This window comes from Rhagoletis pomonella, unplaced genomic scaffold (genome assembly GCF_013731165.1).
Source record: "Rhagoletis pomonella isolate Grant_MI unplaced genomic scaffold, Rhpom_1.0 Rhpom_scaffold_00001, whole genome shotgun sequence".
NCBI classification, from domain to species: domain Eukaryota; kingdom Metazoa; phylum Arthropoda; class Insecta; order Diptera; family Tephritidae; genus Rhagoletis; species Rhagoletis pomonella.
This window is the reverse complement of record NW_023458555.1, coordinates 84,407,360-84,433,016: the sequence shown is the minus strand read 5'-3', so window position 1 is coordinate 84,433,016 and position 25,657 is coordinate 84,407,360. Positions and strand designations below refer to the sequence as shown.

General features: G+C 36.8%; 1 protein-coding gene across 2 annotated transcripts in view; it reads right to left on the bottom strand.

Moving 5' to 3' along the window:
- Positions 1 to 25,657, bottom strand: part of LOC118748232 (cytochrome P450 307a1) — a 111,941-nt gene that overhangs the window by 36,364 nt on the left and 49,920 nt on the right. The window contains exon 1 of one of the 2 annotated variants that reach the window (XM_036482617.1): positions 1,724 to 1,742. The exons of the other annotated variant lie outside the window; for it this stretch is intronic. The gene's annotated coding sequence lies outside the window, so the exon portion shown is untranslated. Of the gene's footprint in view, positions 1 to 1,723; positions 1,743 to 25,657 lie in introns of those variants that run through there. 2 annotated transcript variants of the gene reach the window in all.

The window sequence follows — 25,657 nt, the reverse complement described above, 5'->3', positions numbered from 1 at the left end:
AAAGATATAAAAAATTTTGTCGATCCAAAAAAATCTTAATTTAAAAAAAAACCTTCGAAGCAGCTCACACAAAATTTCTAGTTTGCTTTCAAAATCACATATGCGTATATAAATAATAAACCTACACATAAAATAGGTACATTGAAAAAATGCGAGTATATAGGGACGCGACATTTTAGCAAGTTTTGTATTTTTTTAACCGACTTCAAAAAAAATGGAGGTTATCAATTCTTTGGAATATTTTTTTAATGGACATACATATGTTATGCATAGCTTTGGACCACGTGAACCCATAATTTTTTTTATGTTGGAAAGGTGGTGGATAACACAACTCCACAAAAAAAAAAAATTCTTCCTGTTACCGGACCATTATTATACCTTTCATGAGCATGAAATGGTATTATAACTTTGGTCCGATGTTTGTAAGTACCAGAACAAAAAGAGATAGATCCATTAAAATGTATACTTATATGATCAGAACGTCGAGCTGAGTCGATTTAGCCATGTCCGTCTGTCCGTCTGTTTGTATGTACTCTAGTCTCTCAGTTTTCGAGATATCCGGATAAAATTTGGTAGGTGGGTGTATTTTTATAATGTATTAATCATTTGTCGGAGCCGGAAGAATCGGACCACTATAACATATAGCTCCCATACAACTGATTGTTCAGATATGAGATTTTCCGTTATAACTTCTCCATTTATGCAGCTAAGAACATGAAATTTTGCAGTACTTGCACCAATTATAAACAGAATACTTAGAGTGAAAATTACAAAGATCGGGTCACTATAACCTATAGCTCCCATACAACTGATTGTTCAGATATAAAATTTTTCGCTATAACTCCTCCATTTACATAGCTAGGAACATGAAATTCCGCACTGTTTTCAATAATTATCAACAGAAAACTTCCAGTGAAAATTAAAAAGCTGGGATAACTATAACCTATAGCTCCCATACAACTGATTGTTCAGATATGAGATTTTACGTTATAACTCCTCCATTTATGTAGCTAGGACCATGAAATTTCGCGCTGTTTTTACTCATTATCAACAGAAGACTTACAGTGAAAATAACAACGATCGGGTCACTATAACCTGCAGCCCCCATACAACTGATTGTTCAGATATGAGGTCTTTTATCATAACTCCTCCATTTATGCAGCTAGGAACATGAAATTTCGCACCATTTTCACTCATTATTAACAATACTTACAGTGAAAATAACAAGGATCGGGTGACTATAACATATATGTATCTTCCATACATCTGATTGTTCAGATATGGGGTTTTACTGTAAAACTCCTTTATTTGGACAGCTAAAACCGATAAATTTCGTAGGCTATTTTATAAATAATAATACAAATTCTACTGAGAAAATTGTCAAAATCTATTCTGTGTAAGCTTTCTCTCTTATACCACTGATTGTTCAGATACCAGTTTTTGCGATATATCTCCTTTATGTAGGAAACTAAACCCAATAAATTGTGTTACCGGTTTACATACCGATCACATAGCAGTGAAAATCACTGAGATTGGTGCTATATAAGGTATATCTTCCATACCTCTGATTGTTAAGATGCGATTTTTTATATATGTAAGTATGTAACTCCTATATCGATGTATGCAGATGTATTCAAAAGCAGTTATCTGTCAAAGTAAAATTTGCAGATGTTCATGAAAGATATGAAGCCTTCGGCATAGCCGAAGACAGCGCTGCTCTTACTTGTTTTTATATGTTTTTTGATCACTGAATCAAAATCCGACGTCCATTCAACCCCATCATGTCAAGGTTTTTTCAGCCCTGTCACCTCAATCCAATTGTTATAAATTTATCCATGTAGACTCATCACTAAACATTTCTTAAATGGCAGTTTAATTGCATTTTTCGATTGTTGTCATACGTTTAACATTTTCATTACAGAAAACATTTTTCTTCTTCCTTCATTTGCTGCTTACAATGATGAAACAAGGATAAAATAAATAAGTTATCAATTTTAACTTAAACTTAAAAAATATTTTCAGTGTAAAATTTTGTTTTAAAAAAATCGTTTTTTGAAGATTTTTAATAAAAAACGGCCCCAAAAATCTTAATTTTTAAGATAAATCTTCACCTATGGCAACGCTGCTGCCAACAAGTGCTCTATCACACATACAATCTCACTATTCTGTTAGCTTCGTTTTCCCCTTCCGTGCTTGCCTATCCCCCGCACAGTCGCCGGCGATACATATGTGCTGATTTGGGCATCCCTATCTTAAATGATCATAAAAATATTACGATCATCTACAGGAGGAGAAACCTGCTCTTAGCATATAAAATATTTGTCTAATATAAAATATTTGTGTAAAATATACATATAAACGCAACTACAAATGTGGCTCTTACATTTAATTACTCTGGTATTATTGGGGAACATTCCCTTACTTACATACCTGTCTATAATAATTAGAATGGGTCCTGTTCCCGAAAATATCCTTTCGAAAAGACACTAATAAAATTGAAACGTTGATACTGAGCGGTGTACGCATTTTTATAGGTTGGAACTTATTATCAGAGGGTTTCTCGGGTTGTTAATTATTCATTTTATTCATTTCAGTGATTATAATTAGTACAATAAGATGTCTTATCTTTTATAGTACAACAAACAATAATTATTACAAACAAAGGACATACGAATACAATAATGTCTATACGATTTCCTCATTACAAGTATGCATATATAAAATATAGAGGGAAATATAAATAAATAGTACCATTACAAAGTTAATGGAGAAGTAGCTTACATTTATTATAGACAGTCAGTTAAAAAAAAAAAAGAAATTACATGTAAGAGCCACATTTTTAGCTGCATTTTAACACGTCACGAAAATGAAGAAAATGAGAATTATTTTTTTTATAAAAAAATACGTTTCTCTTTTTTTAACACAAATAAAACTAATTTGAGGTAGCTTATGAATTTCCAAAAAACATTTTTTTTTTAAGTAGACAATCTTCTAAAATAAATCTCAGCCGACAAATTGAGCGAACGGTTTTACCATTAAATACTTGTATCATGGTGTGGCACAATATAATTGAAGTGATACTGTTCAACTATAGAGTCTAATGTGCAGGATGCACAATAAGAACAATTGTTTCTTGCTTAGTACAAGTTCAAAATACATGGGGTTTAATTAAACAATTTCAGATTAAAGTAATTTTACAAATAGAGACGTTTTTAGAGATTTATTACACCGAGTGGTGTGTATATGCTAAGGTAGCACTCAAAAATTTTGAAGTTGGGATAAAAGTGCATCTTATTGTTACGGCGGCTGCAAGGGAAGTGTCAAACGCTGTCGTCGCTAATCCAGGCGCTATCTTCCAGCCTTGCCAGTTATATTATTGGTTAGAGGTGGGCCTTAGTCCGAGTTAGTGGCGCCACGCCTGCCGCGATGGTAGTTGCAACACCTTCTCCAGCAGACTAATTGCTTTCTTCGCGCGTATCCCCAAGTTGCTTCAGTTTTGGTTCCGCTTTTTGGTCGACCTGCTAATGAGAACTGGAGTGCGCCTGTTCAACTTTCGTATATTGCCCAGGGAATGGCGCTGAGCACGATGCAAGGGGTTATGTGTTCCAAACCGCAGCGCGACAGCTGGATTCAGAGTCGCATGCCCCACTGGTGTGTGATGTCGCGGGGCAATTTACGCAGTATCGATGCATGCGTGTGCACTCATAGCGTTTTTCTTCCTTAATAGATAGGAATGCTGCACAGTCGCGTAAGCGACACTTATGGGTATTCATTCTACCTCTGGACCTGTAAATATATATTTAAATAAAAGGGTGACATAAGTGTTGAGCCTTCAATGGAATGTCATTAAGTTAAGCGTATATATGTGCTGGAATGGAGGGAAATGACTTGTGAGTTATGCAGGAGGTAGCACACACAATTTGACTATATAACGGGTTATGGTTCCATGTTGCGTCAATATGTCAACCACACGGACCCTTTGGTCGGGACCGATATGCAATTTAGCTATCCGTCCCAGTCGCCACTCGTTGGGAGAGAGATCATCCTTGATAACAACTAGATCCCTCTTGCACGTTACGTTAAGGACTCTTCCATTTATATCGCTTGTGTAGCTCTCTTAAGTATACGAGTGAATACTTAAACTGAAAGGGTGGTGAAGAACTTTGAGATTCTGCCATTTGTTGCTTAGGGATAGATCTTCGGCATTGGCTTCAGGTATTGGTAAAAGAGGAGCCCCAAGGGAGAGAGTGGTCGTGAGTTTAGCACCGCCTCCCTCCGGACAAGAAGCTTCGTGAGTTCCCCAAATCTATCGTTGTGATTCCGAGCGACTTTGATGAAATGTAATTTAAAACTTTTGACGGATGCCTCCCTTAGTCCTCCCATATGAGGGGCATATGGCGGGATGAATTGCCAGGTGAAACTATGTGTTGCGTATTTGGAGGCGAGGGAGATTGAAGCTTCTTTCAAGAAAGCTGAAAATTTTTCGTTGGAGTGCCGACGAAGTTTTCCGGTTGTCAGACATAATCTTGTGTGGGAGTCCACGGCATCCAACGGATCTGGCGAATGCCGCTTGAAATGATGCTGAGGTCAGGTCCGAGTAAATTTCCAGGTGTATGGCTTTGATGGAAAAGCAGATGAACACACAGACATGGGCCTTTCCGTATGTGGCTCGTCGCAGGGATGACATCATTACCGGAAAAGTGACAGCGAAATCGATCCCAGTGATGCGGAAAGGAAACGTGTACGTCACTCACTCTGTGACCTCATTTTCTGCTTATGTCTCGTGCAGGTCTTGCAATGAAAGATGCATTTCTTTATCTTGGGTTTGAGCTGCGGGATGTAATATTATTGCTGTACCATCCGCACCATTAACTGACATTCCGCGTGTAGCGTTGTTGAGTGGAGAAATTCCAGAAGCGAAGTACAAAAATGAGAGTTTGGTATCGCTCACTGTAGCTGAGGGCAGCATATTTGAGTCTTCCATTTAAGCTCAATATGCAGTTACTGTCGAGCGCTGGGTTCAATTTCAGCAAAGTACTCTTCTTGCTGATTGGTTGTGAGGCTTCGAGCTGTGCGATCGTTTCACCATAATGGATGCGTTGTGTTTGTTTTATGAGTCGCACCTTGTATCCGTTGATTTCTTCATGTGTCAACGATGTGTGGTGATTGGTAGTTTTCGGGATCTGCGAATGAAATGATACATACATGCCAGTATTCCAAATGCACGCGGAAGTGAGGAAAAGCTTTCAAGTAGGTCGGTAGATTCTATGGTGTGAAATACTTCTATGTACCTCGGCTATGTGGCTCGGGAGACTCGGGCCACAATAGCTCAGCATCGCTCGGGCTACTGCAGCAATTTTGCCAATTTTTGTTTCTGATGCGCTGATTGGTCTAGAGATGCGTTTCGATAACTTTTCGGATGCGTGTTGGAAAAATATACATTGTCAATATTTTGTAGTTCGGCGTTATGGAATATTATACTTTGTACGTGCGCAAAGCAATTGACGTTGTGCTGACTTCCACTATCCTATTTATTTAGGAAGAATGGAAAAAACAACAAAGCTTAAGCGATAGAATTTATAGCAGCTATTTCGGAGACCACCACATCTCCTCAACAGACTTCCTTTTTTCTAGACCTTTAGTAGGGATCGAACCCGCATCATCGATATGCAAAGTCAGAAGCGCTAACCACTGAGCAAATTATTTATTTGTCAATTTTTATTGTTCATTGTTATTTCAATAGTGTTTTTGAGCTTTGTACCACGATTTGTTTGTTAGGAAAAATGGAAAGAACAACAAAGGTTAAGCGGTAGAAGTTTTAGCAGCTATTTCGAAGATCACTTCTTTTTTCTACACTTTCAGCAAGGATCCAACCCGCATCATCGCTGTAGAAAGTCAGAAGCGCTAGCCACTGAGCTATGCACACCCCGTAAGCTTTTGTTGCTAATCCATTTCCTTATTTGCAGCTGATTCACCGCTACAACCGCCAACGCAGAAATAAATCCTGCACCTCTCCTTCGGCATCACTGAAAGAAGAATTCTGCGTTGTAAGGGTTATGATCCCTAAGCGCGGCCGAAGGCCGCCTACGAAGAAAGAAGTTCTGCGGAAAAATACTTTATCACCCCCCACCATTTTGATAATTCATATGAACAAGAAATGTTATATAAAAATCGAGTAATTACAAGCAGAATTACATAAGAAAATGGACCTGTAAATAGGCGCATTCTTATATACCGGCAGCGGAATAGCTGCCCTTGATTGTGTTGGCTTAGCAAAAATGAAAAAGTGGGAAAAAAGCAACGATAATTTAAAAGTCGGACTAAGCACAGTGCGTAGGCAACTGCCTGAGTCAGTGCGATCGTCGGTTCGAATCCTACTGAAAGAGTCTGATGACGAAATGTGGTGATTTCCGAAATAGCTATCACTTCTACCATTTTTTTTTTCAAATTATTGTTGCTTTTCCACAATAAGTTTTTCATTAAGAACGGCCTCGAGCTCAATAAAAATTGCTGAATATAATTGTTATAAAGGCCATAAAATAACAAAAACCAACAACTTAAGGACGAGCACACCTAAAGGTTAAACATTCTAAAAATAGGAATATTAACAAAACCAACAACCACATGATCAAGTGTAAATATGAAAGCTAACTATATTTCTATGGCGATGGCCGCGAAATAGTCAAGGGTGGTTTACCTCTGCATTAGATGTAGTCAAGGGTGGTTACCTCTGCATTTGATGTAACTAACTTGTAACTAACTACTTTTGGACATAAAATATCAATAGGAAAAAAAAAAAAGATTTTTTATTTTTTTTTATTTTTATTTTTTTTTTTTATTAAATTTTATATTTGTTTCCATATTCTGCTGTAGGTGGTCCCATATTCAAACTCTGTCAGACATAATTTTAAAATGATAATATGAGATTTCGATCTTCCTTTTATTTGTCCTCAATTCGAAAAAATATTTGCGAAGTGCAGGATATTTAAACAGAAACGCGTTTAAAGAAAACAATTTTCTTTATTTCTCCTGTATTACTTGTCAACTAGTTTCAAGTTAGCTTTTTGTAACTACAAGTGGGTTATTTTTTATCAATTGTTCATTTTTTTCTGCAGGGTGTGTTTGTGTGTAAGTGTGTTTATGTGTGCGTAGTAACTTAGTGACTATCTACGTACATAACGTGAATATAGGGGATTATCTTAATTAACAATATATTTCTATGCTTCCGTTTTCAACACAATCAGCATCATGATTTTGTAGATATAACAGTGATATTTTAGGGTCCGACAAGTAAATAGCTCGATTAAATACATCTAAAATTTTATGCTGTCTACTTACTGCTGATACTTAACTGAAAACAATCATAAATTCCTAAGACATGGATGCGAGGTCTCTAGAAAATTCCCAATGCCTATAGCATTTTACTCCGAAGATGCAAGTGAGGCACGGCACAAATTAAATAGAAGAAACATGAAAGAGAGAGCTCGCCAGGACAGCCGACAGCATAGAAGTTTAGATGTATTTAATCGAGCTATTTACTTGTCGGATTCTAAAATATCACTATTATACATCAAAAAGCGTTTCAAATTCCGTAAAAAAACCACAAATGTTCCAGACGAAATTCAAGGAATTTTCATAAGATAATATATTTAAATCCTTTGAAATTCACACAGAATTCATGTTATTACAGTTTATGAATCGATTTATGTTTTACAGAACTACTACAAACCATGATGCTGATGGTTTTGAAAATGGAAACATGGAAATATATTGTTGATTAAGATAATCCCCTATATTAACGTTATGTATGTAGATGGTATTAAATGCGGAAGTCATACCAGTTAGTCATAGACTATAATTGGCAGTGAAATGCCAAACAAGCCAGTAAAAATACTAGTTAATTAACTAGTATATGCAAAGGCGACGGTCTACCATTTCGGCGATTTCAAATAACTTATGCAATCAGCGACATCTGTTTTGAATAGCTACAACCAAAACTAAAATGCAGTTAATTGCCTTCATCACAAATGTTGGCTGTGGCGTCGAGTGAAGACTACCGATTCTGGTTCTGAGATCTCAGATTCGAGTGCGCGTCGAGGTTTCCAGCAAAAAATCGGTAATAGCTTTTAGTGGTAACGTGTTCCAGAAGGAATAGCGTTATAATTACGGTGACCATATTAACCAACGTAAAATAAAGGACATTTTTTCCAAAATGATTTGGGAACACATATGTACATACAAATTGTACCCATATCGTCATTTAAATCAAATATCTACCAGTTAATTATATTATTTAATTGTACAAGTTTCCCTGCTGTAGCGAAAAATTAAGCCAAAAACTTCGCCATCCTTTGCTACCAAAACGCATTTACCATAATTCATACTGCATGACGGAGCCAGCACACAATGGTTCAAAATTGCAATTTAATGGTCATAACTCACCGGAGCCTTTATTTCGCAACCACTTTTTTACTAAAAACAAAAAAAATATTTATTTTGGTGAACATTTTTTTATAACATTTCAAATATTTTTTTGTGTAATTTTTTTGTTTTGGGAGAACCATACAATTGTTTTCAACTAGTTTTTGTTATGTAACATTTATTAACTGGAACAGGAGAATAAATTTTCTTCAAAATTGTTACTTTTTCTGCATTTTGTACAAAAATATGTTATATAATCAAATAAGAATTCAAAAATCAGGCTCAACTGGTCTCTGGCAAATATTGTAAGCTTTCATAAAAAAAATAAGAAGTAATCAAATTAAGTGAAAAATGAAGGCTCCAGTGAATTACGAACACTAAATGCCGGTTTTGAACCACTGTGCAGCAGGGGGTTTATCTTCTTTAAGGGGAGCTGGAAACTCAGCGTGCAACACGATCCTGGGCGCAACTTTTCCTCTGCCTTATAGATTGTACAAAGATTACCGATTAAATAGAAACCCTTAAGTGGGGTGCGAAACAAACTGGCGAAGGTTTTTATAATATTTTTTAAGGGACATTTTTTTCATATTCTGTGTTTACAAATTTACCTCTGAAAAATGCAGAGCTGATTTAAAGGACAGTCTAAGAAAAAGGCGTCCTTTATTTTGAAAAAAAATTATAAAGGACAGGGGGTTAAAATAAAGGACTGTCCTTTAAAATAAAGGCCGGATGGTCACCGTAGTTATAATGCCTTCGAACCTTTTCGCTTCTTTTAGGCATTGCCGGTAATGCAAACTAGAGTGGCCTACAATATTTTTTTGAAATTCGCTCCTTTGCTTCATTTCGGGTAATGCAAAGTAGAGTGTCCTACAACATTTTATATGTTTCGCTTCTTTGCTTTATTTCATGGAATGCGAAGTAGAATGCCGCATCGTAGTCAGCTGAAAAATAGGATGAGTATCCAAAAATTCTTTTTATACCGTTACTTCCTGAGGAAATTTGTCTCGCATAAAAATCGTGTTTTGCATTGTTCAATTTACAGCGAAGTTGAAGTCGTTCAATGAAGTGAAGTACAAGAGTGAGGAAGTAAAATTTTAAGCTTAATTAAATATGCATGTAGTATTTACATACCGATTTTTAAGTAAAATCTAAATACCTAAATACATACATATGTATGTAAAAAACTGATTTATAAAAATTTTAATTATTTTAATCTTTTAAGAGAATCTATATTTTCTGTTTTCAATTTAATATAAATAAGTTGTAAGTACTTATCTAGGTATTCTACATTAGTTTCTTTGTAAGACATTCCTTGTTCGCTTCTCTGGATTCTGTTTATCCATGCGTTGTCCCTTCGTTAAAAGGTAATGCTGCTGGTAAGGGCTTACGGCCAATGACATGCCCATGTTAAAATAATGTCATCTTGAAGCGAAAGGGTAAGCGATTCCCATCGCCTAGCTCGTTTCCACTTTCGTTTCTGTGGTAATCGTTTTTTTGCTGGGTTGTTAAAGTAAAGTAAGTAAATTAGTTTATATAATTATTTCAATTTAAATATAAAATAAAAACTGTACATAAATTTAACTCCATTTGGTAAAAACCTAAATCACAAATACCTTAAAAAAATTAAAACAAATAACTTTTTGTCCTTTTTAAAACAATAAATTTAAAAACTACAACAAGAAATGTAAAAAAATAAAAAATAAAAATAAAAAAAACTTCGCTCACTGAGATTCGAACTTAGATCTCTTTATTTGGCGTGCCAAAGCTTTACCCTATCGACCATTGCCACTGTTGCAGCGCTGCGAGCAAAATGACTTACTTATGCTTTTCACGGGGGATGAATAGGTAGTCTAACCCGTCAACTGGTATGATGCTACTAGTGTTTGTACTGGTAGCGTGCTGATGCAGGAGCGGACAATTGACATTTCCTATGACACCGCCATCTTAAAAATACCAGTCGCTAACATTGAAAAAGGATACAACGTGAACTAGTTGGGCTGAAACCCAGACTGGAAGCATTCTGGTTCACAACTAGTAGCTTTCCCTGCAGGGTTACTACGCACACACATATACACACCTACACTCAAACATACACACGTACATACAAACACACACAAATGGATGTATGTACATATACATATCTATACAAGGACGAATTTTCATTATATGTGACCTGGTCTACGAAAAGGGAGCTTACGTGCGAAAACTAGTTTTCTGTGAAAAAGCTGTTAAAAGTAAGCAACTCGTTTCGTCAGTTTCTCATTATCTCGTTAATTGTTCTCCGCGCCGGACGTCCAGTAAGTGTTGTTGTTGGTCCAGTAAGTGTTGTTGTTGGTCCAGTAAGTGTTGTTGTTGGTCGGAATATTATTATAGTTCATAGTGTAAATAAATTATATTTTGTCGTATTTTTACTCTTCTTTCTCTACATTTTTAGTACACTTCTAAGCAAGTTAGGATTTTCTGCTTTTCACCACGTGAAAAAGCATCTCATCTTCCATCCGAATCAACCAAAAAGTGAAAATTGATTTTTCGACACCTAAGCCTCCTTTCCGTAGAACAGGTCACATATATACATTAGCGTGGGCCGAAAATCCGCTTTCTTAGAATTTTGATTGGTAATAGCAATAATAAAAATAATCTGTGTGAAAGATGACAAGTTTTGGTCAATATCTTAGGCTCCCCTAAATGCATCAAAGTTCAATGTGCTCAAAAAACAAAAATTAATAAATACATTAATTAATACACATTTTTACCAAAATTGCAGGTATTTTCGAAAGTATTAGTCCTACATAATTTGGTATATGGAATTATTTTGTACGGAATCGAAGTAAGCTAAGAAAAAAATTTTTTCAGTACTTGAACTTTGATGGACTTGGGCGAGCCTAAGGTATTGACCAAAAATTGTCATCTTTCACTAGGGTGGCCAGATATTATAGTGACATAATAAGTACAGTTGGGATCAAAAATCAGTACAAAGCCATAAAAATCAGTTAATTTTAACCGTATTTTTTATTATTAACAATATAACAACAAAATAATAGCGCATTAATTTAACAAATACATATAGTATTATCAATATAAAAATTCATTACTTTAAAACAAATCAAAGGTATTACGTATGTATGTACAGCTGTGCTCACGAAAATAGTAGTAAAATGTATTGACAGGTTTTTATAATTTTTTCTTTCCTTACATAATTTAAATTTTTCATAAAAAAATATAGTTAATTCTATAACAAAAGACATGTGAGTTGAAAAGTCTCAAACTTTCTATAATATTTATAAAATCGATAAAATGAAAAAAAAATTTGTATCCCATTCAGTTTCAGTAGAAGAATAGCTGGAGTCAGAATCTGTTTGCATATTTTAAGCTACAAATTTAAAACATATTTAGATGGTGCGCTTATTAAATACAACATTCACATTAAAATGTTGACTAAAAAGTACGAATGAAATTTAATAGTGTTAAATGTGTATGTGCAAATAAAATTACAGGTAGTCGAACATCAAAAATCAAAGTAAAGCTACATATGTATATTATATCCAAGTGCCGGTAGTTTGCCCCTTTTCCAATTTTTAGAACTTATATTGCACCGTAGCAGTAGTGCATCTTAAGTTTGAAATACTTATTGTCATCTTCTCAGTGTACTTAATATATGATTAACTCACCGCCACCTTTCATAAGATTTATTAATTTATTATTATTATTATTATTTAATGGCGGAACCAGCTTTTCCTGTAAATCCTGTAAAACCTGCAAATCGTGAAGTTGGGTTGGGTTGAATCCAAACAGTTTGTTATTTTGCGAAACCCTAGGAAACGAAACAATTGCAAGCTGACACCTTTTATAATAATGGTTTAAATGTAATTAATGCTTTCAATCTGCTCACACGTATGAGCTGTCAAAAACCATTGTTTTGAACATGTAAACCTCAAGTAAATGTCAATTACACCAATTTACAAAAGTATTTATAAAATGTAAAAATCAGTACAAAATCAGTACAAACTCAAAAAATCAGTAGATTTTGGGTACTGATTTCGTGCTCTTAAAAATCAGTACAATATACAAAAATCAGCTCATGTACTGATTAAATCAGCGCATCTGGCCACCCTATCTTTCACACAGATTATTTTTAGAGCATAATTAACCATATTTTTGCTATTCCCAATCAAAATTCTAAAAAATGCGGATTTTCGGCCCACGCTAATATACATGAGATATTGTGTATCTAAAAATATACAGATGCGACCCACCACTCATATGTGCATATATATGAATGTATATCGCATAAAACGACTTAAAAAAAACATTTAGCTATGTTTAAATCAGAATTATTTTTTTTTTAGTTGACCATTGAATTCACGATAGGGAATTTATTTTTGACGAATCGAAACAGTTTGGCTCTTTTAAGCAATATTTGGAGTTTAAAATACTATTTCACTTTGTTCTCTATTAATTTAATCGCTAGATATTTGCTTTTATATATACATTTTTTTGTTGAAATTTGACCTTGGAATTCGAGGTCGAGAAACTGTTTTTGAAGAAAGTGAATAATTTTTCCGTATCCATCAATATTTGGGCTTTATAATGCCGTTTAGTTTATTTATCTATCTGGTTTGGAACGCGAGATATTTGATTTTGTCGATTTTTTCCCAAAACAGAACTCAGTGCGACGCTTGTTGACTCTGCATAGCTTCTCGTACAGTTAGAGGTTCTATTATCATTGCTTCGCTACAACTATTCGGTGTACTAGTTTGAAGCAGATGAACAGGGATTTGAATTTAGTAGTTATAATAACAAATGAAATTTTGAAGTACGAATGCATACATTGTTTAGATTTTTTTAATTGGCATAATGACATGAATATGTACACTTAAATCTACATGCATGAATGTATATACAAATTTACCTTTCTGTTACTTCGTTCACTTACCTTCCTTCTCGTTCGTTTACTTACCCTTTACACTTGTATACTAGGAAATAATTTTGTAGTGTTTCGCGTTCCTCTAAAAGTGACAAAAACTGATAAAGAAAGGTATACAAACCAATTTAGCACAAATCAGTGTTGAAATTTCATGGCGCCTGAGCAGGGACTTAGGCGAAATACATTAACAAATATAAGTGAATTTGCTAAATTATTAAAAGCAAAGGCGATTAATTGCCATACAAAGTGATTTGGACAAACTATTCAAATAAGAAGTCCTTAATTACTAAAAAACTTAAATTCATTTGATACAATACTTCAATATACGAGTGTACACATAACGTTTATTTAGTTGCCTGCGCGGTCAGTGACAGTCAGTCGTCTCCCATAACAAAAATACAAACACACAAACCATAAAAATAAGCTAAGAACAAATAGAGTGTAGTGACAGTGGGCCGTAGTGCATAAAACACCCAAAAATTAAAATTAAGAATAATTTAAAAATATATATATAGACATATATACAAGCACAATTAAAAGGCATACGGCTGTTAAAAACGAAATTTTACACACATATAAATAAACGAAAAATATTTCGCAAAACGGAATCAAATAACTTACCACTAAAAAGTTTCCGTTGGAACTGCTACTTATTTCTTATTGTATACATACTTACCTACCGTTGGAGCTGCTTCTTACTTTCTGCGTTGGAACTGCTACCTTGGATACTAGCCTAAGATTTGCTGTGTTACTGGGAAGCTGCATAAATTTACCGCTGCATCGTTGGACATCGCGGGAATGAACTGCGAGTGTATCGTCTGCAAGAGGGAAGTGAAGGCTGGAAACAAACCGGTCCATGATAAACAGGTATTGAGTGCGAACAATTGAAGCATACGAAATATTTGGCTTTGTAATTGATTTGATTATTAAAGTTACTGATAATCGTCTTACAAAGAATACAAGCTTCGATTTTTAGCATTTCTTGTATCCATTTCAATTGCGCCAATTACATATACATATATTGCATGCAAATAGGCCTCGTATATACATACATACATATTTACATACTGCCTTTGAAGTGAAGGATACAGTGGGACAAGAGGTAGAAGTACGCGTTTTGTGTTTGAATAATTTTGCGAGTACTATTTTCGATTTGTATTTTTTCGTAAATTTTCAAAAAATCCAAGCGTGATTTGCAGGCTTAGGAGTCTATCGTAATACATACGATATTTTTCGCAAATTAAATTTTCGCCAATTTGCTACTACAAATTAAAAAATTATACAACCGTTGCAATTTCTTGGTGTTCGGCAATTGGCTTTCGATCTCGTTTTTCGTTGGTTCTGGTTAAGTTTCATAAAATTTTTTTTTTTCTCGTTTTAGTTTCCTAAAAAACTTCCAGAACTATTTTTCGAGCACAAAATTACTGTGCATAAAAGCAAAAAGTTGTACTTTTGTTCGCAACCAAGACATCGGGACTCGATTTAAAAATGAGCCAAGTAGAAGAATTGAAGGTATTTAAAAAGCAACGGCCATCGAATTAGAATGTAGCCCTGAAATTTTAAATTCACACAGCGAAAAGCTAATGACGTGTCAATCAAGAATAGAAGAAATTGATGAGGAAGATTTGGCCCGTGGAGAATTGGAGGACATAGTTGTAGAAACGAAGTCCATGATTAAGTCCATTCTCGCAAAAAATAAATCTTCTGTAGCCGAATCGTCATTTACAGCACCTCACAGCTCGCGACTCCCTAAGATGTCGCTGCCCAAATTTAAAGGGGAATATTCTGAATTTAAGAATTTCATGAGCTTGTTCGAGAGTTTAGTGCACAACGATCCTACGATCCCGGATATCGAAAAATTTAATCATTTAGTGTCATGTTTATCCGGTGAAGCATTGGGCACAGTGAAGTTCTTCCAAATTTCGGAAGAGAACTACCCAAAGGTGTTGTCCAGTTTGAAGAGAGTATATGACAATAAATGTCTATGTCTATCTAATCGATAATCGACTCAGTGTCTGCGGTGTATGACTCGCTTTTATCTCTGGGTGATGACAAACATATTTCAAATGCAATGTTAATTCACATAGTCATGTCGAAGGTTGATCCCACTACTCGGTCAAAGTGGGAGGAGCAGCTGGACAATGATAAATTGCCGCTTTGGGCTGAGTGTGAAGCTATGCTCAATAAGAGGTACCAGCATCTTTCTGCTAAAGAAGCTTCCCCAGACAAAAATTAATAATTCAGACACTCGACAGAAGACAAGGAATCACCAATTCGAAAGATCGAAGGCAGCATTTATCGCAACAAACTCTAAAAAGCCAACTTGCCTGCACTGTGGTTCAAAGGACCGTTTCATTATATCTTGCCCAATATTCCAAGAGTTGACTGCTCTTCAGAGATTCGAATACGCGAAATCTGTTTCCTTGTGCATAAATTGCTTGCGCAAGGGACATACTGTCTCAAGGTGCAAATCAGATCGCTGTCGTGTGTGCAATCGGTCACACCATACTATGCTGCACCAATATCCGATCTCCTTTGAGACTGAGCTTCAACCGACGACGACACAGGCGATGCATACTAGCAGTGTGCCAGATCGCGTCATGCTAGCCACAGCCGTAGTGTACGTAAAGTGCTGCTCCGGTAGTTATGTGTCAGCTCGTGCTCTGCTTGACTCTGGGTCCCAAGTCAACTTTATGATCGAGGAGCTTTGCACAAAAATTGCGAATTCGAAGAGAGAAGTCGACTCTGAATGTAATTGGAATTGGCAATTCGAATAAAAAGGTCCAAGGCAAATTAAATACTTACGTAAAATCGAGGGTTAATGATTTTGAATTCTCAACCGATTTTTGGGTAATGCGTTCGATATCAGTCAATCACCTAGATCACACAGTGAACACAAATGGCTGGAAAATTCCACAAAATATCGAACTGGCTGACCCAAACTTTTTCAAGTGTTAAAAAATCGACATATTATTGGGAGCTGAAACGTTGTTTGATCTGTTATCGGTGGGTCAGATCAAAACCAGCTCAAGGCAGCCAACGCTGCAAAAAACATTATTAGGCTGGATAATATCGGGTAAATATGCCTCAAGTCAAAGCTCCAGTGCACAAGTAGCACATTATGCCAAGCCGAGGAAAATATGGAAAATATCGATGCCACTGTCTAGAAATTTTGGGCGCTGGAAGAACTACCCTCGGAGGCAAACGTCAAAAGGCTAACTCCTGAACAAGCTGAATGCGAGCAGCTATTTTGGAAAACCACGGTTGTTTTACCTGATGGAAGGCTTCAAGTCAGACTGCCTTGTAGAAATGATCGTAAGTTACTCGGTCATTCGTATGAAACCGCAGCTCGGCGGTTTCAGGCGCTGGAGAGAAGGACATGAAAGATCCAGAACTTCGAACGATGTATTTGGACTTCATGAAAGAGTATCTAGAATTTGGCCACATGGGCCCCACAAACAACAAAATCCCAAGTGGGCCGCATTATTTCATTCCGCATCAGTGTGTGTTAAGACCGCAAAGCACGACTACCACGTTGCGCGTAGTTTTTAACGCTTCAAGCCGTACATCAACACAAGCTACGTTGAACGACATCTTGATGGTCGGACCGACAGTTCAAGAAGAGCTTTTTTCGACACTCCTTCGCTTCCGATTGCACAAATATGCCATTACTGCCGACGTTACAAAGATGTATCGACAGATTTCAGTGCACGAAAATGATGGAAGTTCCAGCTCATAGTGTGTAGACCAGAGCCATCAGAACATTTGCAGATCTTTCGTTTGAATACCGTGACTTACGGTACTGCGCCTGTAGCATTTTCTCGCCACACGGTGTCTTCAAATGCTAAGCGACATGAATCTATCGAAATATCCACTCGGTGCCAAAATCATTCGACATGATTTTTATGTCGACGACCTGCTGACAGGATCTTCAAACTGAGGTGAACAAAATTCTAGGATCGGCAGGCCTCAAACTAGCAAAGTGGTTTTCCAATCACCCCAACCGGTCGAACAGCGAGAGTCATGAGAAGTTATTGCAGCTCAGCGACACAGACTCTACGAAAACGCTGGGAATTCACTGGCAGCCGAAAGATGACATTTTTCGCTTCATTCTGAAAGACAACTTTAGTGAGCTGCGAGCAACGAAACGAAACATTTTATCGGTTTCTGCTCGCCTCTTCGACCCTCTTGGTTTATTAGCCCCGCTAGTTACCAAAGCAAAAATCTTGCGGCAAGAGCTTTGGATTCAAAAGCTAGATTGGGACGAGTCGATTCCATTGCGCCTCGACACTAGCTGGCAAAACTTTAAAGTAAACCTACTGCAGCTTCCATCAATCAGCATTCCTCGGTATGTAAATACTGAGTCGAGTGCCAGCTGCCAAATTCATGGCTTTTCCGACGCCTCAATAAGAGCGTACGGCTGCTGCGTTTATATACGTAGCCAAACCGCTAGTGGTACGAAATGTACGCTGCTTACTGCAAAGTCTAGAGTAGCTCCGCTGAAGACAAAATCTCTTCCGCATTTAGAGCTCTCGGTAGCACATCTTCTGGCCAAATTATGGTCAAGAATTTCGCCAATGTTGATTCGACCGATAGAAAAAGTTAGTTTCCATCTGCGCTGCAAACTTTCGTTGCAAATAGAGTGTCCGAAATCGAAGAGTGGACCCAGAATGCATCATGGCGACATGTGCCAACAAAACAAAACCCAGAGGATCAAGTACGAATTAAATACATCAATATGGTTTTCCGGTCCGCAGTTCCTCCTGCTTTATGGCCACAAAATGTCAATTTTAACCTCTCTCCAGAGCAGCAAGCACTTGAAAAGAAAAAGAACGCAATTACGTTAAGTGCAATTGAGGCCATAACAAATCCACTTCTCGATTTATTTGAAAGATTCTCATCCCACATGAAAGTGCTTCGAATATTCGCTTACGTACTAAGATGGCCTCGAAACACTAGAGATCGAAAGTTAGAATTTGAATTTGTACCCACAGCAAAGGAATTACAGATTAGTTTCCTTAAAATTGTCGAAATAGTTCAACATTATGAATATAGCGAAGAAATTAACAAATTATCGAAAAGTATCGCACTTTCTTCTAGCTTGCAGAAATTATCTCCCTTTCTGCATGAATACTCTGAATCAATGTTATCGTTTAAACTAATTCGAGTAAGTGGCCGTTTACTGAACGCGCCCATTCCCTATGGAGCCAAATTTCCTCTGCTATTAAGCAAAGGTTCGCACTTTGTGAAAGCATATCTCCGGTTCCTACATGTTGGCAATCACCATGCCGGGCCCAAAGCATTGGTAGCGCTTCGAGAGTGCTACAAGAAAAAATTTGGTTAGTAAATGCACGAGAAACCTGTAGTCTAACTGTTAGAGTTTGCATTCACTGTTTCCATTATAAGCCGAAACTGCAAAGTCAGATCATGGGTAATCTAACGGCCGATAGGCTACGAGCCCAACGACCATTTATGATATGCGGTGTAGATTATTTCGGGCCCATTCATATTACGTTGAAAATTCGCGGTCGACCACCCGTGAAAATGTACATTGCCATTTTCGTTTGTTTCGCTTCAAAGGCAGTACACTTAGAACTTGTATCCGACTTAACTGCTGATAAATTTATTCTCGCCCTAAAATGGTGCATTGGATGCCGGGGGATACCAGCCACGATACATTGCGACAACGCGATGAACTTCGTCGGAGCGGAGATGAGCCGCGGGAGGCCTTTGTGAAGCAGAAGCCGGAGATTCTCCAGTTCGCCGCCGACGAAGGGTTCACGTTCGCCTTCATACCTCCGAGGACGCCCCACTTCGGCGGGCTGTGGGAGGCAGCAGTGAAATCGGCGAAACACCTACTGCTGCGCGCCGCAGGCAACGCGCTGCTAACCGGCGAAGAATCCGCAACCCTGCTCGTCGAAAGCGAGGAAGTGCTCAATTCGCGACCGCTCAGCAGCAACCCCAACGACGGCGAGGCGCTAACGGCGGCGCACTTACTTATCTGATGCCCCCTGCCAGCCTTGCCTCCGGAGAAAGTGCCCGACAGCCCCAACCGCTGCTTAGAGAGATGGCAGCTTGTTTGCTTTCTCAAGCAACAATTTTGGCGCGCGTGGTCGAAGTGCCTACCTTATGGAGCTCCAGCAGCGCAACAAGTGGGCGAAACTGCAGCCCAACTTCGAGCCAGGCCAACTCGCCGTCATCCACGAGGACAACCAGTCACCACAGCAGTGGGTGTTGGGCCGCATCATGGCAACAATACCCGGCGCAGACGCCAAGGTGCGCGTCGCCGACAGAAGCAGATGAGCAGGCATTTGAATTTAGTAGTTATAATAACAAATGAAAGTTTGAAGTACGAATGCATACATTGTTTAAATTTTGTTAATTGTCATAATGACATGAATATGTACACTTAAATCTACATGCGTTAATATATATACAAATTTACCTTTCTGTTCCTTCGTTCACTTACCTTCCTTCTCGTTCGTTTACTTACCCTTTACACTTGTATACTTACCTTGCCTACTTCTATTCTCGCTATATACTTACCCCTTCATACTTACCTATTTACCTACATATTACTGTTCTTTCGTTCTTCGCTTAAGTATATAGAGAGCCGCTAGTTAGTGATTGCATAGGTTAAGAAACTGAAATTGAATGTTAAATAAACACTTCAATTGTAATATCGGAACCGTGCGGTGATTATTTGTTCTTCCAGGCAACTGAATAGGAAACAATTTTGTAGAGTTTCGCGCTCCTCTAAAAGTGACAAAAACTGATAAAAAAAGGTATACAAACAAAAAAAATCAGTGTTGAAATTTCAATTACTTTCTAGCGACTGAGAGACTTCAGAAACTGCGCAAATGGCTACATCGTTTCCATCATCAAATATAAAATGAACTGAGTTATCATCCCCTTCTGTCTCGTCAAGATCCGAATAAAATTCTTCCTCGGAACCGTCCTCTAAATCATTTTTCGCTGTATGATCATTATTGTAGTTAATAAAGAAAATATTTTTATGAGATTCAGAACAACCTGAAAGAAAGTGGTCTTCCAGAAAAACTGCGTTTCTGCTAATGACTATGTTACCAGTATTTGGCTTCATAAACCCATATGCCTTTGATCAGTGGCGTAGCCAGGGGGGCTATGGGGATAGATCCCCCCCTTCGTCATTGAACTACAATTATTTACTTTTGAATTAATAACACAATACTATTTTATCCTTCTGATTTAAAATATTTTTTATTTCAGACGGATGACAAATTATCTTTTAATGAATATATGAGAAGTCCACTTGCAAACAGCGTTATGTGATTTTATAAAAGTAAACCATAGATTAAAAAAAAACGTCTACGACAACAAGTAACATCCGAACTGTATCTTTTTTTATTACCTGAAAATTTGGATAAATAAGAGCCTAATACCATTAAAAAAATAAAATTACAGTATGGTAGATTTGCAAATGTAATATTTAAAAATTTAATGCTGCAAGTTTTGAAACAGTAACATTTACATAGCTAGTTTTTTTTAGCTTTTCGCGGTCTCTCCTCTAGGAAGATTGGTTTGCTTCTTTTTTTCGACCTCTTCCACTAGGCACCGAAACTACCACATTTTCTTGCGGTTTTCTAAGTTCATACGAAGGGGAGACATTTGAAAGTGTATAAATAAGTATTATAGCGACTTTTGCAAGAGTAGTTAACATTTCATGCTATTTTTTCAGAATATAGAAAAATTTTTCATTCTGCTGTTAGTGGACATGAAACCCACCAAAAACTAAAAATCTAAAAAAAATTTACATAGCGCACTTTGCAAGTGGACTACTCAATTGTTGAATATGCTATCTTATTTGTCCCTTCTTTTTATAGAATTAAGGAGCGGCTGAATGGCTTAACGATGTTAGCGGTACATAATGATGTGCCGATTACAAAACAAGAAGTAATTGAAAAAATGTGTGTTAAGCAACGAAGATTAAAAATCGCTTTATAAGTAATAAGATTTTGTAGACTTGTACATAAATAATTGTAAATAGATACGCGTAAATATATAAATATGCAGATATATTCAATGTGTAAAAACTGAAGTGTATACTAACGAAACTTCTACAAAACAAAACTGGATTACACACTAATTAATTAAAATGGTGTAGTAATTTAATTTTTTAAATTTAAATAAAGCATGAGTTCCCCAGGGAATAACCGAGTAGACAAAAAATTTATAACGGTAGAAAAGGCACATAGAATGCGCACAGGCGAAGCACTATAGGCAAAACACGAGCTTTTTTTTCCAAATCGTTTATCTTCGCTTAGAAAAGAGATAATGGAATGTAGCATTTAACCCTTTAATGCAGAGTCTGTCATATATGAAACGCTTTTTAACCCTTTCAAGACAGAGGAAAAAGGTTCTTAATATACGTTTGAACGTGCTTTTTCTCATGTTGACGTAGATATTACTCGTAGAAAATTTTTCCATAGTAAAATAAAAAATAAAAAAAAATAAATAAATAAAAAGTACGTTGAAAACATTTTGAGAACCATTTTGCCTCTGCCTTGAAAGGGTTAAAAAGCGTTTCATATATGACAGACTCTGTATTAAAGGGTTAAATGCTGCACTTTCGTAAAGATATAGACCAGTATCACCATTTTTGTTATATAAATTTGTTTGTGAAACCTGATAGTTTACGAGTTATTAAAGTTTAAAGGTATCTTTTCTTTTTCCAATCTGGCCACTCGGGTACAGAATCCAATGTCCCAAGAATCGAGTCTTAAGATAAAATAAAGAGAAATCTTTCAGAAACCGTGCTAATGGTGTATTAAATATAGTGTTTTCTAGTGGAATGGGAGCCAAAATCCAAAATTAAAAAAAAGTGACATTTTGAACGGTATTTTGAGGGTAAGTTATTGTTTTTGTAACTTCTCTATAGTTTTCCTATATTATATGATCATTTATCTTCACGATAAAAAATTTTCATTCCATTATCTCTTTTCTAAGCAAAGATCTACGATTTTGAAAAAAAACTCGTGTTTTGCCTATAGTGCGACGCCTCTAGCCATTGTGTATCACAACTTTAAGTTATCGATGCAAATTTTCTTTAATCCCCCTACCCCCCTTCGCCAAATCCTGGCTACGCCACTGCGTTGGATTCAGTACAGTACCCAACAAATAAAAGTTCTGCGCCTTTATAATCCAACTTCTTCCTTTTTTCCTTTGGAATTTGTACTACAGACTTACAACCGAATACTCTCAAATGCTTCAAGCTAAGTTGTCTTCCAAGCCATACTTCATCTGGAATTTTGCATTTTAATCCTCTACAAGGCAACCTATTCACAAGAAACACGTATTTAATGTTTCTGCTCAGTACCTGATAGAGAGAGAAGCACGCATAAACTTCGCACGTACACGGTGGTCAGTTTTCATGTACATGGCGCTTTCATAAGTTTGATCGTGTCAGCTGGCACGTTAACGTACATTTGCGTCAGTGTCACGATCAAATTTATGAGAACGCCATGTAAATGAAAACTCGTCACCTTGTACGTGCGACGTTTACGCGTGCTTCTCTCTCTCTATCAACAGTAAATTTTATATGTTGCTACGTCAAACAGACACGGCATACGTACACGTTGGTGAGTGTGGGCACCTTTAGAATTAAAAACGACTTCGACATATTCCACTATTTTCGAATTGGACAACAAATTTGCTTGTGCGCCAGGCATATATAAAACATCTCTATTTCTCCGGTTTTATTATTGTTAGTGACTTTCTTATACACTTATGTTTCCCAAACGATCACCTTCCATTGAAGAATTGTTTGCAGTAACTATGCTAAACTTCGAACATTGCTTAGTGGTGCTGAATGCAAAAAAAATCATTACATATGTGTGACGTAGGCTCCGAATCAAAGAACCATTCACCATCTTTGCATTTTCTAGGTGGCATTGCAGCAAACATAGTCTTTTTCTTCTGCTTAAGAAATTTATTCTTCGGATAATTGGCTTTAACCCTTCGTCGGGCGCAACTGATCTGTTAGGCACAGCCAGCACATTTTTTTACTTCGCCGTGCCATTTTATACCGTTATCTTTACTGACGCTCAGTAGCTGCCTCTTTTGAAGTGAAACCGCAAAGAAAACCACCCAGTTTTTGTTTAACTCCCAGAACGAGAAGTTATGCATTACTTTATTTGAGAAGCTCGTTGTGCCCAAACTCGCCAAACGTATTAAACTAATTATTTTTAGAACTGTTTTTTCTTTTAATTTTAATATTCATCTAAAAGTAGCTTTATGTACATGTTCCAGAGTTGAGGCTTTATCGAATGTTTGCATTTTTCTAAACTATTTTACGTTGTATGTTTTACCTTTTGATTTTTTAACTTTATTTTAAGATTCTTGTAGTAGCTGCTAAATTTGTATCAAATAAATGGATTTTTACGAAAATATTTACATTTATTTCTTTTCAACATCCCTAAATGCCGTGCCAGTATTGCCCAGATGCATAAACAATATAATTGTTTGTTTAGTATGTGTTTTTAAAAGTGTGTCAGTTAGACACATCGCGCCCGAAATTGACTGTCACCATACATTCGCTACTCACATTTAGACCAACATTGCATAGTACACATTATTGTTATTATTCACATACACTTCCATCGATTGGCAGTCTTCCATATGGGTCATGATCAGTTTCTTCAAAAGGCTTACTCTCCTTGTTAGTCCTGCATTGTGAAACGCTTGCTCAAGACTAGTCCACATGTCCTTCGCAGTAACATCGTTCTGTATCATAACGTACAGCATCGGCGCCACCAGCAGCACCAATTTCGACTTCGCAACCACATTTTTCCTCGGATCTGACTCAGTGCCGATAATGCACTTCCACAAGTTTTCCATACTGAAATATGATTCCATTGCAAAACGCCATTGGTTCTAATTGTCGCGTCTCTTCAGTGGCTCAGTTTGCGGAATATTCGAAAACGACATTTCAAGAAAAAAAAAATTCTTTCAAAATTAACATTTTTTAATTGTATCTATTTTTTTCCTAGGCGTACATGAGCCCATAACCTTGCAATTTATTGAATGAAAAATATAACTTACATTTAGACACGTAAGAAAAACGAGTATGCATGCATGCTAGATAATAAATAACAAGCATTTCAAGTCTTCAGTACATCAAATATTTATACCAGCGATGCGTTTTCTCCAAAATTAAACTTCACTTGTCCATTTCTGGAACCTAATCATGTAAAATGGATATATATTTCCCAAACAGTTCACAACAATATCATTAATGAAAATTTGGTGTTTTGTTAGGAAAGAGACAAGCAAAATTGAACAAAATATCCCGGTATTTCAGAAATCGATTTTGTAAATGCGTAATGAAAAGACTTATGTACTTATGTAAATCGCGATTCGGTAAAACTCTCAGAAATGCTTCTGAGTGATTTGAATCTGTGGTGTTTCTTTACTTTGTATGAGCCAAACTAAACGATAACGAAACGTTTGCTGTTGTTTGTTTGCGTTCTCTGACTCGTTCTCTGATGATATTCATTTTACTAATTTGCCTAACGAAAAGTTATTCGACCCAGTCCGCAATCAAAGTATTAACAACAAATGCAAAGTCAGACGAAGTCAAACTCCTTATGAGGGTAGGTCTGTTCTCCTCAGTTAATGAGGCAACAGCAAAATTCGTAGAACTAGGCTCTGAAAGTACCGGAACTCTGCATATCTACTACATAAATAGATCGCGAAATTTTAACCGATTCAGGGGCCGTGGAAGTACTAATTTTTTCCAGGGGCTTTAATCGATACAACAACAGTAGGAACAATCAGCAATTTCAGCAGAAAGAACAGACATAGGGGACGCAATAACATCAATAGAAACTTAAGAGTCACAGAGGCTTCGGGAAACGCAGAAAATCCCCAGGCAGCCCATCTTAGGAATGTATAAAATTATTCGATGCCAAAATCTTCTACTATATATTTGTGAAAGTATGTATGTATGTATGTGCCAGATTGCAGTCTAAACGGACGGACAGAATCGAACAAAATTTTTACAGAGTATTGCCATTACACCTCGGCCTATAATAGGGTGAAAAAATTGGGATCCGACAAGGGGGCGTGGCACTTCCCATAGGCTTGAAATTTTTAATCAGCCATAACTTCCAGATCATAAGTCACATGAACTCGAAACTTGGTATGCAGACATATCAATGGTAGATGCTTATAGGCGGGTATATATAATCGAGTTTGTAAAACGGGGCCTGGCACATCCCATAGGCGTGGAATTTTTTATCAGCTATAACTTCGGAACCATAAGTCACACGAACT